Source organism: Limulus polyphemus, unplaced genomic scaffold (genome assembly GCF_000517525.1).
Source record: "Limulus polyphemus unplaced genomic scaffold, Limulus_polyphemus-2.1.2 Scaffold153, whole genome shotgun sequence".
Taxonomy (NCBI): Eukaryota; Metazoa; Arthropoda; class Merostomata; order Xiphosura; family Limulidae; genus Limulus; species Limulus polyphemus.
In genome coordinates this window covers 658,927-677,773 of record NW_013665763.1, presented here as the reverse complement: position 1 = coordinate 677,773, position 18,847 = coordinate 658,927, and the positions used below count along the sequence as shown (strand labels likewise).

General features: G+C 35.0%; 1 long non-coding RNA gene across 4 annotated transcripts in view; it reads left to right on the top strand.

The window, feature by feature from the left end:
- Positions 1-18,847, top strand: part of LOC111084494 — a 138,002-nt gene that overhangs the window by 72,927 nt on the left and 46,228 nt on the right. For all 4 annotated transcript variants that reach the window (XR_002609588.1, XR_002609586.1, XR_002609591.1 and 1 more), the window contains exon 2: positions 5,055-5,180. This is a non-coding gene — a long non-coding RNA (uncharacterized LOC111084494). The remainder of the gene's footprint in view (positions 1-5,054; positions 5,181-18,847) is intronic.

The following is an 18,847-nucleotide window of genomic DNA, read 5'->3' as shown; positions in this document are numbered from 1 at the left end:
TCTTTTTTGTGAGTGTAAAACACTTAAAAACACCATTTCAAATTAGTGTTTATTTGTCGTGAAGCGCAAAGCCAGACAATAGATTGCGTTCTGCCAACCGCGGGTATCAAAACCCGAAATTTTCTTGTTACGCCCACTCAGACTTACGGCTAAGCTACCGAGGAGGAGTACTAAAATAATATTGTTTGCTCATATTTATTTTTGGTAACAAAGCGTTCGTTTTCACATTCTTTACTGTGTAACCTGCGTTGGCTTTTTCTACAAATCACAGAATATTAACTGCATTTACAGAAAAATTTGAGGAAAAAATATAATATGCCAAGATATTTTTGTGTACATAAGAAATCACTTATATTCACACAATAAATTTCACTCTAACTTCAGTTCCATGCATATGCGGCGAAACAAGGGTGCACTGGAGACACGTGCCCCCCCAAATTTTGACTCGGTAGTTAAGTGCTCTTTAAATAGGGTGGGAAATAGAGAGTTATGTAAAGTTATCAGAGAAAACCGCTATTTCACCTTTGAACTCAATGAACATGGTTGACATAAAAAAAATCAGATTCCCCCAGTCGTCAGTGTCCCCAAAAGTTCAAATTTGCAGAAATTCAGAGTGTAATCATGGTTATGTAAAAATCAACATCCATGGAAGTTCCAAAATGGGTCAGGGGCTAGTTCACGGGCTTACAACTCTAAAATCCGGGGTTCGATTCTCCGCTGTAGAAAGAGTGCAAATAGCCCACTGTGTAGCTTTGCACTGAGAAAGCGAAAATCAAAACTTGAAACTATAGTAATTCACCAGCAAGTGCCGTTTTTTGCATTTTTATTAACAATCAATTACTCTTTTTAAAAGAGTTAGAATTTTATAGCTGCTCCCCGGTCTTTCATCTCCTGTCCCACCCTGTTAGTGAGGGCTGCGATTCCATTCATTCAGTAGCCCTAAGAATTCGCGCATTCTTTTATAGTTAGACCACGTATGCGAGTCTACGCCTAATCCTCAAGTGCAATGAGCACTCACTAAAACGAACAGCAGGACATGTAATAAATATAAGTGGCTTTGTCCTGTAACTTCACGGCCAGCTACGATAAATTTTTTATGTACTGGTGGCTGACTTTTAACCTTGCCCTAGCATCCAAGGCTTGCATGTAAAATATGAATTCATATGGTAACTGTAAGCGGACGTAGTTGCAGTGCGAGGTTTTGATTGTTAAAGGCTGTTCTGTTATCGTAGTAATTTGCACACACGTGGAACGCGGTTAGTAAAAGACTTGAGAAAAGTAGTCGGAACAAATAAAGATGGTTTCAAGCATTTCATTTTCATATTTCTTTAGCCGTATATATTGCTTAATCACAATGATTTAGCAATAATTTCAATCTCTCATTTTTGCACTTAAATACTTTTGTATTCGTGCTATTTTTCTTTCTGTGTTTATTGTTTACGTTATACCCATATAGATATCCGGATGTACTGACACGTTGAGAAACATCAAGGAAAAGAAGTATGTTCAGATGAAAGAGTTGTCTTGGCATAAACGTTTTAGCTATTGTCACGCTGTCATAATATTTCCATTAACCAATAAACACAATTTGCAGCAGTATATAGAATATAGAATGTGTTTATGGATAAAAAATAACAATAAACACTTTTTTTTTGTCTGATATTGTTACAAACAACATGGCATAAGAATTTCATGATTGACTTCAGATTGAAAGAAAAATCAAGATTGAAATAATTCATTAAGATCATTTCCTGCACCAAGCTCTTAGGCAATTTAAAAGTGTAGCTTTTTTGTAGAAATTAATATTACTATTATAAATTCGTCATTAGCCTTTTACTTGTTTTCACTGTGTGAAATTGTAAAGAGATAATTGAAATAACCTTTTACGCAAGAAATAAAAACAACAATTTCACAAAAAACACATACATTTTATTACTCGTAACTGTTTATTTATTTGTTTATTTGTAATTAAGCACAAAGCTACACAATGGGCTATCTGTGCTCTGCCCACCACGGGTATCGAAACCCGGATTCTAGCGTTGCAAGTCCGCAGACATACCGCTGTGCCACTGAGGGGCTACTCGTAATTAATTGTATAGGCAATATAATAAAAGTTGTGTGCAACTTAAATTAAATTAAAGAAACATCATTTTCCGCATGCATATATTCAAAACCTGTTTGTGGTTTGTTAATTATAAACTGAAAGTTAAGAAACATTGATACAAATTAATATAATGTTTGAATATATTTGAACAGTTGTTGTAAGTTATTCTTAATATTGTTGGGCCTAGTTTGGCCCAATTGTTAGTGTGCCGGGTTTTGGGACCATGTGTGCGTTATAAGAGCGACGGCTAAATCTCACTATACGGTCTGACAAGATTAGCCCAAGAGTTTGTTAACTAGCTGCCTACCCTCTAGTCTATCATTTCAAATAGGGGGCATCTAGTGCAGATAGCCCTTCTGTAGCTTTGCACGAAATTCAACAAAACAAGCAATACTGTTGAAAATATTTAAAGTGCAAGGGTTGGCCCTGTAGTCGTGCTCTGGATTTGGGAACTAATGAATAGGTTCGAATCCGCGTGATAACATAAAATATTCTCCCAAATGTAAGCTGCGAGTGCGTTATGAAGGTGACAGTCAATTCTTAGCGTGCTGCTGGCTGACTGACTGCCTTCACTGTAGTCACTAGTTCATAATTAGAGAATGCGGCAGATAGCCCTAGTAGCTTTGCCATAAAGTATAACTAAAAAATGTTTTTTTAACATGCATTAAATGCATTAATATTACGTAAATAATTCAAGTTCACTGGACTCAATAAACAAGGTATTGCTAACCTGTAACGTCACGTATTGGTTACAAAAATCACTGTAACTTATAACCGACTAGTTTACATTAAATTTAAGTTTCAGTTGATGATCAAGAAAAGTTAATTTCAAATTCAATGAACGTTTAAAGCAGCATAGAATTATATCTATGGAAAGAAAATAAAGCAAAGGCGTATCTAAGATATTTATTGTCCAGTTCTAAAAAACGGTACTTCAGGCAAAATTTTAGATTTCTAGTTTCTCATTCATAATTGATAACGAAACGTTGGTAGAAGAAACTAGACTAATTCCCTGCATCAAGCCTCAAATGCTGTTTTATATGGGTGTGGAGACATCAAACAGCTTAGCCCACGTACTACGCCCACAGCGAGAACACGTGAAATTATAAACTACACAGTGGCGCTGAATTCTGTTTTGAAATCATAAAAAATCACTTAAACCAAAAGTAAATTTAAACACAAAACTAAGAGCAATTCGTGAAAAAAAAAATGTCTACAAAGTCTGTTTGGTTTTCTTTTCTAACTTTAGATAGTGAATAGAAGAACGTGAGTACCTTAAACTTTTTAACAAGAAGGGACATAAAGTTTGGTTAAATAGCTCTTGACTGCAGAAAGACTTTACATTTTTTGTTTAACGAAAACCATAGAACTCATTAGCGATATTCTAAACATGATGACGGACGACACCTAAACATTTAATTTTTAAAATTAAAAAGTACAAATCTATTAAATGATAATTTAGAATAGAAAAACGTATCTTTTGAAACAATACAACACAAAGTAGTATCCAAGATATTTATTGTCTGGTTTTAAACTCGGTAAATAAGAAATTCGTTGCTTTTAACTATGCAATTAATACAAGGGCGTTGCTTTTCTTAAATATTGCACAAACTTCAAATATCTGGTTTACGTTTAAAAATTATCCTCAACACATCTGAGATAATCAGAAGTCTATAAGTTTCAGGATTATGTAAATTATTTTTATAATACCACACACACACACACACAAACAGACTGTAGGGGGCGGTGTTGAGCTCATACCTTCGTACGTTTGTTGTTAAGAACAAAGAGCTACACAATGGGCTAGATATTGTCCCGACCATGGTAATCGAAACCCGGTTTTAACGTTACAAGCCTTCAGACTTACCGCTGAGATACTATAGGGTCGGAGCCCATACACCATCAGTTTATTTATGAACGACAACAGAAGAAACAAAGAGTGAATATTTACTGGTCAATTCTAAAAGTTTAACAAATTTAGATTTACAACCAGTTATTACTTCGCTCTCACTAAAGACCAGACTTTGGATTATTGATGTTCCTACAAAGACTTGGGCCCGGCATGGCCAAGTGGTTAAGGCGCTCGACTCGCAATCTGAGGGTCGCGGGTTCGAATCCCCGTCACACCGAACATGCTCGTCCTTTCGAAGAGGGAAGGCTGTCAAGTGGGTTGCATCCTTGACGTAAGAAACAGCTTTAGAAACGATGGCAGAGCGAGATCTGCCATCGGCTCAACGGTCCGCAAGGACTATGAGATATAACAAAAAAACAACAACAAAGACTCGATATCAAAAGTGGCACAGACAACAGTATAATCAAATTTAAAATGTTTCATATTTTTAGAAGCTCTAAAACAATTTTAACTGTAAATGTGTTGTAGACAAAAGGTTGTAAAAGCGTTTACAAGAAAACCAGCATCATTTTAAGCCATAACATTGGTGATAATAAAAAATAATAAACGACTTTGTTCTGTTTTTTTTTTTATTTTAGTGAGACAAAATCTGGCAGTATGAACTAACTGCTCTAATCTGATCAAATGTTTCTTAAGCAATTGCCCCCAGTGGGACAGCGGGATGTCTGCGGACTTACAACGCTAGAATCCGGGTTTCTATACCCGTGGTGGGCAAAGCACAGATAGCCCATTGTGTAGCTTTGTGCTTAATTACAAACAAACAAACTTAAGCAATTAAAACTAAAATCAAGGAAAGACGACAGACACACATTACTTAATTTCTTTAACTAGTTTTAAAAAATAACTATTAAGTTATTTTAATTCTGGAGTGCTTTCAAATTAATCAAATTAATCTTAGACACTTCAAATAAAAAGAATGTTTTTCAACATTTCTGCATTTTTCTTACTATATTTATTTCTAGTGCAACCATTTCTTAGTATGGAAAGTTAATATATATCATATTTGACTTTTTTTGTGTTTGTGTGTTCTTTGCCTAGATATGCCCCAAAACCGACAGTATTGGTCAAGGTGACGAGGCTGCGATTGTGAGTGAACAGTTGGTCCACTTTCTAATTACAGCTGTGTAGCTATTACTGTTTCGTTTCCATGAAAACCACAGCAGTGTAAGTTTCAATGGAATTGTGAACTTTTTGTTTTTACTTTAGAGTGTAAAATGACAAAATATTAGCATTTTCCTCCTGTTATTCTTTGGTTGTCAAAAGCAGAAAAAATATGCATCCACCAATGATATTGTATTTTTTAATACAGCAAAGCATGGTTTGTTTACACCTGTCTCACACACACTACGAAAATTACATTATGATTACACCGTGCTGCACAGTGCACACGTCATGTGAAGCTGAAAATTGTTATCTAGTTTGTAGGCATCAGGTGAAGATAAACTTCACTATTGCCGGATTCGGTATGATTAAAGGTTTTCAAATAAAAAAAAATTGAGGTGGAAACTGTTCTCTGAGGCTATGGTTGGGAAATAGTCTGCTGAAAATAACATCTGGTGTTACACCAGTATAGCAATTTGTACGTAAATACAGTGCCACATACGAATGGCTTAAAGCCTAACAAAGCCATGTCTTGTTTTCCTCTATACACTTTAAATATATATATATATACATAGATGACCATTTAAAGTTTTCTCAGTGAAGAACTACTTATAAGGTAAGTTAAGTTAGAATACGAGCTAGATCTTTTTACCCAAATGTACTGAATTGTTAGCTCAGACTCTTTGTGTGTAGCTACACTTTTCTTTACGGATTTAAAGGCTGCATAAGAACACAAAACGAGCTTTTTACACCACTTTAAGATAATATTCTGGAAGCTTAGCAGATAACATCGGAGGTCGTGTGCTTGGAAAATGATGTGTTTATAAGATCGAACAAAATGTTCGATCACGAAGGTACTACGCATTAAACATATGTTGATGTGTCATGAATTTGAGCTCTAACTCATTTCTAATCAAACTGTTTCATTAATTATTTTCATGAACTTGCAGAGCATGTTCTAAGGGTCACAACTGACTAATTAGATCCACTTTCTCAGAACATTTCTAGTCTTGACACTTTGATATGCACATATTATACTGTTTCTGTTTTATACGTTTTTGAGTTTATTTTGTGTTTTGTGTGTATGGCTAGCTACTTTCCTCATACTGATGACTTATTTTCCAACACTATGTTCTACCACTATCACTTGATTAACTCGCTGTCCTCGGGTTTCAGTTTTATCAGAAATTCCAAACATTCAGGAGTTTTTTACGTGCATGTTACATTATCCTTCATTAGTTTATCTAACATATAAATTCCAAGACTGAAAAAAAAAGCACAATTTCAGTTAGTAACATTTATTTAAACTGATTTTTCTGAAGGTATTGAAGCTGAATTATCGATTATTGTTAAACACATGGTCTTTTAAATAAATTGATTGAAATGCTTTTTTAGACTAAAACTTTTTTAAAATATATACTGACACTATTTTTAACCATTTTCATTTTAGAATTTGGTTGAAATTATTCGTTAGACCCACTTCTTTCTATACATATTGATACTGTTACTTAAAATCGTTGTCTCAAGAAACTTAACGTGTCAAAGACGTAATTCAAGAAACTCATTTCTACATTTGAAGTATCCTAAAACACAAGGTTTTCAAAAATGAATGCTAGTTGTGAACAACAAAAGTAACAAGCAGCCCTTTGTGTTCTCAAAGTATTTACGAAAAATAAAGTTCAGATGATACAAATGTAAGTTACATCAGGCGTTTTTGTGGTATTATCTACCAACGAAATTTTTATAGGATGTTATATATTTACATGATATCTAGCTGACGTACCTGTTTAACGCATTGGAATGACATAGGGGAACCTGATCCAAACCTCAGTTCTTTATATCACTCTCCAGGCTGCTCTAAAGTTGCCTTCGATTATAAATCATATAACACTGGGAACACATAAGGCCTCTGTGGTGATATACAGGATCAGATTTGGGTGCTTTAACCCTTTGGGTGTTTCCTTGGAGACATAAGAAAAATGTCCAGGTTTGGTTGAAATCGGTCAAAACTGTGCACGTGAAAGGTGTCATGGGAGTTCAGATCCGAATTCCGACCTTCTATAACACTTTTCGATGGAACCTGAGGATTCATGCCAAGTTTGGTTGATATACGTCGAAAACTGTAAGCGTGAAGGGCGAACACACGATACTCCTGCTTTATACAGAAAACTGTTATGTAGTATTAACTTATCACTGTTACAGTACTAGAGGAGAAAAATAAACCTTAATTCTAATCATATGTTTCAGTTTAGAAACATGAAAGGAAAACAACCGTAAAATACCCTATGAATGGTACCTATCCGGGGATGGGGGGTGGAGGAGGAGAGACAGTACGTGGAGACACAAAGAAGCGTATGCGTAATTTGGTAACTGTAACAAGACTAGTGCAATTTTATACTGGTTAATGGATGAAACGTGTTTCCAAAAGTTTTTCGAAGGAATTTATAATTATTGCTGGATACTGTGTTATGGGCAAGTTAGGAATCAGGAGCATGGATACAAAGGTCAAGATGGTTTCTATTAAACGAATGTTCCGAACCCTGTGTACCACACAAAAATATCGGTTTTGTATGGAAACGAGACCAATTGGGTATGGAGTCACCCAGATAAGGCTTCTTTTCATACCTCCCGTTCAATCGTCGCAGGAAAATTAAATGGGTATTTCAGAAGGTGATAGTGATGAAACTTTGGACATATAATACATTTTTATGGAATTATATTGTGCCAAACGAGTTTTGGCCTTTCCAGCTCTGACCAGTAAACCGTGAACAATGAATGTTGATTCTCTTATCAGACTTATGAATGTAATTGTACCTTGGCAGTGTTTATTTGGGTTGGAGAACCCAATCCACACTGTTGAATATTTTCTCAGTTACTTTTCTTTCATAGGATACCACAATAGCATGGTAATCCATTGCAGCTCATATACAGTTCGGCTCCCAACTAAGCCTAGATTGCTCACTGACATAGTGTTATGGGAATCTTTGTGCTTCACCTAAACACCACCTATGTGTTGCGCACCACAAACGTTTGTAACCGTCCTTCAGTGCCTGACAGTGCATCCTTCACTTAAATCCATTTATATCGAATTCTTATGTGGTATCATTCTTCTGACTTTATAGATGGTTAACAGCCATTTATAAGAATTATGTTCCGCCTCTTGCATTGCCTTGGGAACTAATTCATACATCCCTAATGGTGTCCAGTCTTATGGCAGTGATTATGCACTATTGTTCTAAGTTATTGGTACTGCAATATGGAGTGGGCAGTTTTGGATTATAGATCTTGACAACCTTGTTACTCACCCTTGATCATGTATGTGGACAAAGCTTTTCAAAAACACAAAGATTGAGTGCACAGTCAGGTGATTAATACTGGTATGTTGGAGAACGGAAACGGTATTAACACCGTTTTTTTTTCATGGTTTATAGAAATGCCACCGTAGACTTAGACGTATGACTTAATGTCTTATCTTGACATAACCATACCTTCTTGTTATTCTGTTCACAGAGTACAAAAACATTCATATTGTATAATGATATCAATATTTTTTTGATAGAAACTATAGTTCGTTTTTGCGCACATTGCTTAAATTTCCTATTATATTTGTGAAACCCGCAGCAACCCTAAATCCCAGCGAGCAACGCTTTGTTTCATATTGGAAAGTTCTTATTACCTCGTGATCGATAGCAAATCAAACATTTCTTGGGGTAGAATTCTGTTTAAAAGGTTTTACATTATCCTATATGTATGTTTTCCTTTCTTAATCGATTCTGTTCACTGTGTTATGGAGAGTTGAATTTGAAATTGATGTGCCCCAGGCTTTGCATCTCTTTGCCATCCCTATATGCAGATATCCAGCTCTAAGTGTAACCGTAGTGCCATTGCACTGTTAAATGGTCGGGAATTCGCTGTGAACCAGGTGGTTAAGGCACTCGACTCGCAATCTGAGGGTCGCGGGTTCGAATCCCCGTCACACCAAACATGCTTGCCCTTTCAGCCGTGGGGGCGTTATAATGTGACGGTAAATCCCACTATTCGTTGGTAAAAGAGTAGCCCAAGAGTTGGCGGTGGGTGGTGATGACTAGCTGCCTTCCCTCTAGTCTTACACTGCTAAATTAGGGACGGCTAGCGCAGATAGCCCTCGTGTAGTTTGCGCGAAATTCAAAAACAAACAAACAAACAATCGCTGTGAACCAAATATCTATGTACGAAATATGTCGTCTTGCTCCACACCTCACTTCTGCGGTGATACGTCACTGTATTACCAAAATCCTTCTAATAATGTATGATTAAGCCTCCTTACATTTTTTCCAACACAGTGCACAGAAACATCAAACTCACCACTAGCTAATGGATTACCGTGAACAAAGCGTTATCTTAATGTTCTGAGATGAAGAAAAACAAGAAGAAAAAAAACAACAGTTTGAGAAACTTCTCTTTGAAGATGGCCTTTTTAAAACTGTAAACACCAACTGTAAGTAAACAGTTGATTAACTTCTGTCATTTTTTTAAATTCATTTGTTTCATGATTTCCTCAGTGCGTGACACATTGTTTGATTTAAAGGGCACATATAGAATAACAGAATACTAAAAAAAAGGTAAGTATTTTAGCTCATGGGAATAATAGAAATTATGGGAAGTAATATCAGCACAATGAATCCTTCCCTTCAGAATAACAGAATACTAAAAAAAAGGTAAGTATTTTAGCTCGTGGGAATAATAAAATTATGGGAAGTAATATCAGCACAATGAATCCTTCCCTTCAGTTTCACTAGTATATACCACTAGTATATACCAAGCATTTCGAATCACCCTTTGATGATAAATAATCCGTGGGATATCAATATTATCATAACTCCAAGTTATTACATTGGATCAACCATAAGAACTTTGATATTTTAGCTGTGTTAGTCATCCATTAATAGTTTTACAGAGGTCGAATTCCATCATTTTACAAGAGTTTCTCAAATACCATCTGAGGGGAAAAGTTCCATCGGTACGTAAGATAAACTAGTTATGCTTGTATTGTTAGAATCTAAATTTTACAAGACCCATGAATTAGAAAGGAACTACAAGTACATATTCAAACCACTTTAGTTAATTGTGCATACTATTCTTTTACAATGATAAAATTGAGTGAGAGGTTTGAAAAATAAGATGTAACTTATAGCATAGTTTTAAAAGAATAGTTGACTGAGAACAATGCGAATTCCATTTCGAAACCCAGTATGTATGTTGATGAATACGATTATCTTAGTAAATCGATGAATCACTTTCCTGCTCTCGCCCCCTCCAGTGGCTCAACGGTAAATCCACGGACTTATAATGCTAAAAACTGGGTTTCGATACCCATGGTGGGCACAGCCCAGATAGCCCATTGTGCAACTTTGCGCTTAACAACAAACAAATATGTCCCACTTTCTCAATAGACGTTTATTATCTAAATTTTACGAATCAAAATACGTAATATCAACATATTAATATGAATTAATGTATTTTTAAATTGAATTTTTTAAAAACTAACGTGTAAAAAAATACGCTAGAGTACAAAAAGTAGAAAATTTTTCGAGGAAATTATTGTTGTTGTAAAATAACTTATTTGCCGTAATTCTTAAATATGTGTAGGCTTTTTAGTGTGGCCCCTTTAACTGTTGCTATTCGGGTCTTCAGACACAAGGTACAGTTACAGAGTATAAAGCTGGTACTGATATACAGGGGCTGTAACGAACCAATTCAATGTACATGTACCTAAGATACAAAGTTCGAAATCCTCCAAAGCTTGCATAAGCCTGGTAGTTTCGATAACTCTTGTTTATAGTAGTAGAATGTTTAACATAGAAATTATTTATTTAAGTTGAACGAGTTTTGGGCCGGAAGTGCGAAATGAATAATAAATTCCCACAAAGCCTAATTTTTTTTTAAGGTACAGGAAAGTATCTTCGATATTTAATATTGATCACGTTATAAGTTTATAATGTCAAAGTTACTTTGCGCCAAATATTTTCTCACTTGTTTTTATATGCATTTGGTATTCGGGTACATTGACATCCTTCAGATATATTCAAAAATATCCGCAAACACAGGTTCCGAAGTGTTACGCAGATAATAAGTCGAACCCAGACAGCAAAGGAAAGAAACACACGTGACAAAATAAACAAAATCTTTATACACAAAGTCAGAATGAATTATTTTTAGAACCACACAGCACAAAACAATGGGAATTCTGATTCACTGCCCAAAATTCAGATAAAACGTTAAAGTGCTGTACACTATAAGCCAATGCTGCATATGTCACCGACTATTCCATATGCCATTTATAGGGAAGAAATTTGTACAAGTATCAGCGCCATCCCTTGAGATTTCAAACACATAGCCAAAGGGATATGAGTCTAGTCGTTGTCATATGCAGGCTTTGCCTGAGTAAAGGATTGGTAAATGTTTAACTAGAATGTCAGAAGTACATACAGAACACTTGCACGACAACGTAGAAGCACTTAGTTAAATATATCTGATTCTATACTGGTTTTGAAAGGGTGAAATACTTGACTATTTCAGTCATTACTTGCGTCTTTTGTTTGCCTTTCTACAGTTTGGAAAATTGTTAGATCAAAAGTCATGAATAATTTAAGGACAACAAAACTAGAGTAAACTCATGGGGTAGAATGTCTTGTCCCCCTGTGGCGTAGTGGTAGGTGTGAGTGCGTATAACGCTAAAAATCGGGTTTCGATACCCACAGTGGGCTGAAAACAAATAGCCCATTATGTAGTTTTGTATTTAACAATAAATAAACAGAATGACCAGTGGGCATCCTTACTAAATAAATTAATATCTGTAGTCAATAGCTACGTTTATATGTGTTTTCCCTTTCTAGATGAAGCACTTTGCCATATAGCCCCCCAGTGGCACAGCGGTATGTCTACGGACTTACAACGCTAGAATCCGGGTTTCGATACCCGTGGTAGGCAGAGCACAGATAGCCCATTGTGTAGCTTTGTGCTTAATTACAAACAAACAAAGTTTGCCATATTTTTTTCTAGTCCTGTATGATGTGACTGAAATATCGTTTTACAACTTTTAATACTTTCTGAATGACTAATATTTTATCATGTGACCTTTTAAAGGCCTCACACGGTACAGATTAACTAAACAACTTTATTTATTTGTTATCATGTTTCGAAATTATTTAATAATATTCATATTTGTTATGTTGAGTTTTTTTTTCAGACCGTGCTATGGTTTTATTAGTAAAAATACTTGTTTTTTTTTAAGTTGTGATACGATGGATCTGCTCACTGGCATCGTCTGTTATTTATCATTTTTAGACTTTTATACTGACCAATTCAGTATTATTATTTAATTATGTCTTGCACGACATTCAAACAAAAGGGAAACGCATAGGATAAAAAGTACATAAATCTCAATTTTCAAAACCCGAAACCTAGACCAGGTACTTTTACAAGGTTGGCCTAATCATTTTCAGAGGAAAATTTGGTGAATTCATTTTATAATTTTCTAGATATTGTTATCTACCTGCTTAATATTGTTTAAGATTATGTTCAAAAATGTTTAGTAATATTATTATTATTATTTCAATTCTGGCCTGTTTAATTACAGTATTTTTGTTTCATTTTCAAACCATGCTATTGGTCTGTTTAATTACAATATTTTTGTTTCGTTTTCAGTCCATTCTATTAGCTTGTCTAATTAAAAAATATATATTTTTTAATTTTTACACAATTTTTTGGCCTATTTAATTACAATATATTTTTTCGTTTTAGATCTTTTTGTGGATCTATTGAAAAACGCTGTGTAGTTATTATTATTATTTACATATGTTTCTTGAACATATTTTGCCTCTTACTTTATAAGGTTATGTTAAATCATTCTGAAAAGCACGGCATATGGAATAGTAGATATGGTCTTTAGATATTGATCAACCACCTGTTTTATCTGCCAATGAACGTTTAGCAGATTGTCGCTTTTTGTTGTTTTTTTTAGTGACATATATAGCCTCCATGAAACTGGCTTTAATGTTATTCTTTATATACCAGCCTTTGCTAAAAGGAAGGTGTTTCTACATTGAAATACGAAAACAAGAATACTTTCGTGCGAGACGTATTGTTATGAACTGTATAACAAGGAAGAAGATAAAACGCAAATGTATCTTCACAGAAATCAATATGTAGGTACCTACTTTAAAATAGAATTCTTGATTTCGAAACACACCTTTCCCAGCATCCGATCAAATAAATTTGCAGTTTACATCTACAAAAAAAAAAAAAAATGAGTAGAAATAATACATATCGCCCAGGTTCCTTTTATTTTTTTAACGACTATTCTTAAACTTAGAAATATTGTTAACTGTCTAAAAGATATATGCTACACATAGTTAATTTAACTATGAATCAGAAAGTGTGGTCATTGTTTTGCCCAAATTAGCACAGCTCGTTAGCCTTAGTCAAATTAGCCTTAGTCGTTGGACCAAAATGTTGACTACTTTTTTCTCTCATAAAGTTATTTTCACTATTGTCCCCCAGTGGTATGGGTACGGACTTACAACGCTAGAAACCGGGTTTCGATACCCGTGGTGGGCAGAGCACAGATAGCCCATTTTGTAGCTTTGTGCTTAACTTTAAACAAACAAACAATTTCCACTATATTCAGATTTTGTGGAACTACAGCAGTATTCTGTTTAGTAACTGTATATTAACTGATATGGTGTAATTAGTTACTACATGCTAAATTTTTAGAGAAGATGATAGCGATCTAACTGCCCTTTGACTGGAATCTAAAGAATATATTGTAAAAATATGGTACAATTGTAAATTATTCTGGATTATTTAATGGCCATATAATACTTTTAGCGATGTCGTTTCCAGAAGACTTGTACATTACCTTATCATTTATATTACAAATATTCTAAAATCAAAATTGAACCTTTTCACTGCAATTAGGTTTTATTCATCTGATAATATTGAATGAATGAATTATTCTAAGTGATAAACATAAACTTATCCATTTATCTTCAAAATAACCTGTAGGCGTACATTACCTAAAAGCTTCGTATCAGACTTGCAGTTATTGTTATTGTACTTATTCATAATTTTAGCAAGCCCTGCCATTCTTTCATGTTCTCTCTAAAAATTTAACTATCTGTAATACAATCGATTGATAAATGGGCTGATCTTATAGAGGTATAAAAATATTAGAACAAATTTATTTATTTTTTCAATATTTTATCCTGCAGAAATATTCGTGTTGTTTGCTGAATGTTACCCAACGAAAAGATCTTAAGAGAGAGAGAGAGTGGTAAATTATGTGTATGTAATAAAATCCGCCAAGTAACCTTAACTGCTTAATAGTTTATTTTTGTGTTCGCGAATGTGTTGTTATTAATGTCTATGTATTTTTTATATATATATTTCGTCTCCTTCTTTTTATGTTAATACTTAACTTGCTGACATTAAAGTCCATGATAGAACGTATACTCTACAGCACTAAACTCCAACTCAAGATAAGAGGATAGATAATAAAGAACAAACTATTTTTGGTCTTGAGCTTTGAGTGCATAGTGCAAGCCGATTACTACTGATAAGCCTGCAACCTTCTTTAAGCCTTACCTGGCTTTGCTGGGCTTAGTTATAATATAGTCTTTCTCTCGAGAACAGATAGTTGGATTTCACTGAAGTGAAAAGAATTGGGTCAGTCGTAATGACGTAAATATCTCAAGTACTGAGTGTCGGGTTTATTCGTGTCCAAAGATTCGGAGATGTGCAAAAATAAAATAGTGGTTTGTTAGCAGCTGATAAAATTGTGGTTGTTGGATCACGTTTACTTGAGATTTGTGTTTCTCTTAATGATTATCCGTCTTGATGAGTTGCGTTTTGATTAATACATAAACAAAAAACTTGAAGGACATTATGTAAAATATTTAACTCTTGCCTAATATTATTCATATATATATTATTACTTCACTTCTAATAAATGTGCCTCAAAACTGGAAAGACAAGTGGGTTATGGTGCTTTCTAATGTTTGAGATATAAAGATCATCAATTCATAACAAACGTTATTGCAATAATAACCAAAACTTAATTATCGTAATTATTATTGTTTGACGTATTGGATGCTTATGTTCACCTTCAGTAATACAACGCAAAAATCTGGAGTTCGATTCCTCTAGTTGGACAGATCCGCATACAGTCCATTGTGCAGTTTTAGGCTAAAGAAAACAATAACAACAACTCTTTTGTAAGCCCACAGTCACAAGTCCAAAAATATATCCAATATAATTTAGTCTATAGAAGTGGGTGTTTTCGTGTTATGTTCCGATTACTACTATATTTTTTGTATCCCAACTCACCTGATGAGCTCTGTATTGAGCCAAACACGTTATCGGCAATGGATATGGCCGACAAAGTGGATTTATTTTTCTTATGTGTTTTTGTCTCTTTCTAACGTCTTGTGAAAGATCGAAACATAAAATGCTACGCTGGAGAGTAATCATGTGACTTACTTCATACATCCAGTTTGCTCAAAAGTAGGCAACCTGAAAACCCTACGGCTTTGATTGACCAGAGTCCAAGCTTTGAAGCCCACTAAATATATGTATGTATAAACTAGAAAGCCACTGATAGAATGCAACCCCCGCCCTGCAATGTTTTTGACTTTTGTAGCAACCACTATATAACGTACATCAAATATAGGTGCCAAGATCTTCTTTCTATCTCAAGTTTTGACTATTTTTGAAAATTTAGATTTGCTAACATTATAAAGAAAGTGGTTGATTTCATTGTGATCTTGCCCTTTGAGCTACATCCACCAAAAATTAATCATTTGTATCTTAGGGAGACACTAAACTTTCGTACCAAATTTGAGTAACATCTGATGGACAACTTTCGAGTAATAAGTTGAAATTGTCATTATTACTGAAGTTGCAGGTGATTTCCAAATAATAAAATCGGTTGTTAAATCTTTGAAAATTGATGGACATCTGCTTTTTCTTAATGTTAGCAAACAATTTCCAAAAGAACACTTTCAATATTAGCAATATTATTTACATTATGAGATTTTAGAATACATATCTATAATAATAAAAGGGCGTGAATGTGGGTCTTTGTGTGTGTGTGTGTGATCGCAATAACTCCAAAAGGAAAGAACCTAGAAACCTGAACATTTTTACCCACACTATGTGGACCCTGAGGGTATGCACATGTGTATTATTACTTATCGACGTGCGTGCGCGCATTCACGTGCGCATTTTTTTTTTAATGAGACAAGCTAGCGAAAAACTACATAGAAAAGAAGTGATTCCTTATATTACAAAATATTAAGTGGACCTTTAGTGTGTGCACCTGGGTATTATTACTTATCTTATCCACGTGCGTGCGCACATGCGCGTGCGCATCTTTTTAATGAGGCAAGCTAGCGAAAAACCATATAGAAAAGAAGTGGTTCATTCTATTACAAATAGAAATCACAGACACGCACGTGTGCATGCACGTGTCTGAGTGTGTGTGTTTGACCGCTACAGCTTCAAGAGGAAAGAATCTAGAAACCCGAAATTTTGCACCCATATTAAGTGAACCCTAAGGGTGTGCACCTGGGTATTATTTATCTTATCCACGTGCGTGCGCATCTTTTTAATGAGGCAAGCTAGCGAAAAACCATATAGAAAAGAAGTGGTTCCTTCTATTACAAATATAAATCACAAACACGCACGTGTGCAATGATGTATCTAAGTGTGTGTGTGTGTGTGTGACTGCTACAGCTTCAAGAGGAAAGAACCTAGAAACCTGAAATTTTGCACCCATACTAAGTGGACCCTGAGGGTGTTCACCTGGGTATTATTTATCTTATCTACGTGCGTGTGCACATGCGCGTGCGCATCTTTTTAACGAGGCAAGCTAGCGACAAACCATATAGAAAAGAAGTGGTTCCTTCTATTACAAATAGAAATCACAGACACGCACATGTGCATGCATGTGTCTGAGTGTGTGTGTTTGACCGCTACCACTTCAAGAGGAAAGAATCTAGAAACCCGAAATTTTGCACCCATATTAAGTGAACCCTAAGGGTGTGCACCTGGGTATTATTTATCTTATCCACGTGCGTGCGCATCTTTTTAATGAGGCAAGCTAGCGACAAACCATATAGAAAAGAAGTGGTTCCTTCTATTACAAATAGAAATCACAGACACGCACGTGTGCATACAAGCGTCTGAGTGTGTGTGTGTGACCGCTACAGCTTCAAGAGGACAGAACCTAGAGACGTGAAACTTTACACTCATACTGAGGGAATCCTGAGGGTGTGCACCTGGGTATTATTTTTTAGATTTGACTAAAGAAACTATGGCTTGATTTTTTTGCTCTATATCCCTTAAGCCCCATAAATCTGCTTCCTAAAGGTCTATAGAAAAGTATCATTTTTTCCTTCTAATTCTCACTTACTGAAGACACAATATGCCGAGGTTTTCTGCCAAATACTCTTTTTCAACACTAACATGGGAAAAAATACACGTTTGATAATCAGAAAAAATTTGAACTGAACTAAGTTTGGGAAACGGCAACAAACAACGGGAAGAAAAATATAAATCAGAGAATATTGGAGAATCCGGAGAAATAAAAGAATTCAAATAAAAACACAGGAAGAAAAGAACGCGTCTTTAAGAAGCTAAATTAAAACTATTTGTTTTAAAAAGAGTTGAATTGAATTAAGTTTGGGTAATGACAACAAACAAATCAATTAAAGAATTGGCGCATTGGGGTAGCTATAGAAGTAATTAAGATAATAGAGATGCTTGACTCTTACATTGAAGCCTCTATGAATCATGAGGGGACCTTAGAATCTCGCAGTGGAGCGTGGGTATTTTATGCTGGTTTACAATAGATCAACAATGATTAATTCTAATCAAAAATTTCTTATTTATGTTGCATTAGATTACCATACTGAATTAATAGAGCCTAGGTCTGGTGCAAATTGAGCAAGCCTATTTGGTTGATTTTACATTTCAGAACGTTAGTATTTTTTAACTATGTATTAAAAGTTGGTGTAATGTTTTACTTAAAATGCTAGACCTAAGAGACTTTCTTAAGTGTAATATTATTTAGCAATACGTGAATTAAAAATTAACCGAATGCTCAGATAATCTCGCAATCTAGGCTTAGCATTCAGTTCGATTGAGTCTGGCGCTAGGAGATTGAATTTCTCTGTGAAAACATGTTATACACTGCCTGAATATAGGTCAAAGTAGGCTTACCAGTTTTAACACTTGAAAGTTGTGAAACTTTAGCAAGATGTTTATTTAATACCTTTCACATATTTGCTTTTTGCCTAATAAAGCGTAGGATTTCTCCGCAAGTTCAGAAATTGGCTGCGAATCCTAAGACAACTCATTCATACACCCATTATGTATAAAATTTTGTGTTATATTCGATCTAAAAAGATGTCGTATATTTTATTACTTTTAACATAAAAACCTAAGGTAATAACTCTACATTATTATTGACATTTTCTTCAAACACGTGACTATGTAACGGAGAATATTTTAAGTAAGTTTAGGGGCCCGGCATGGCCAGGTGGTTAAGGCACTCGACTCGCAATCTGAGGGTCGCAGGTTCGAATCCCCGTCACATCAAACATGCTCGCCCTTTCAGCCGTGGGGGCGTTATAATGTGACGGTCAATCCCACTATTCGTTGGTAAAATAGTAGCCCAAGAGTTGGCGGTG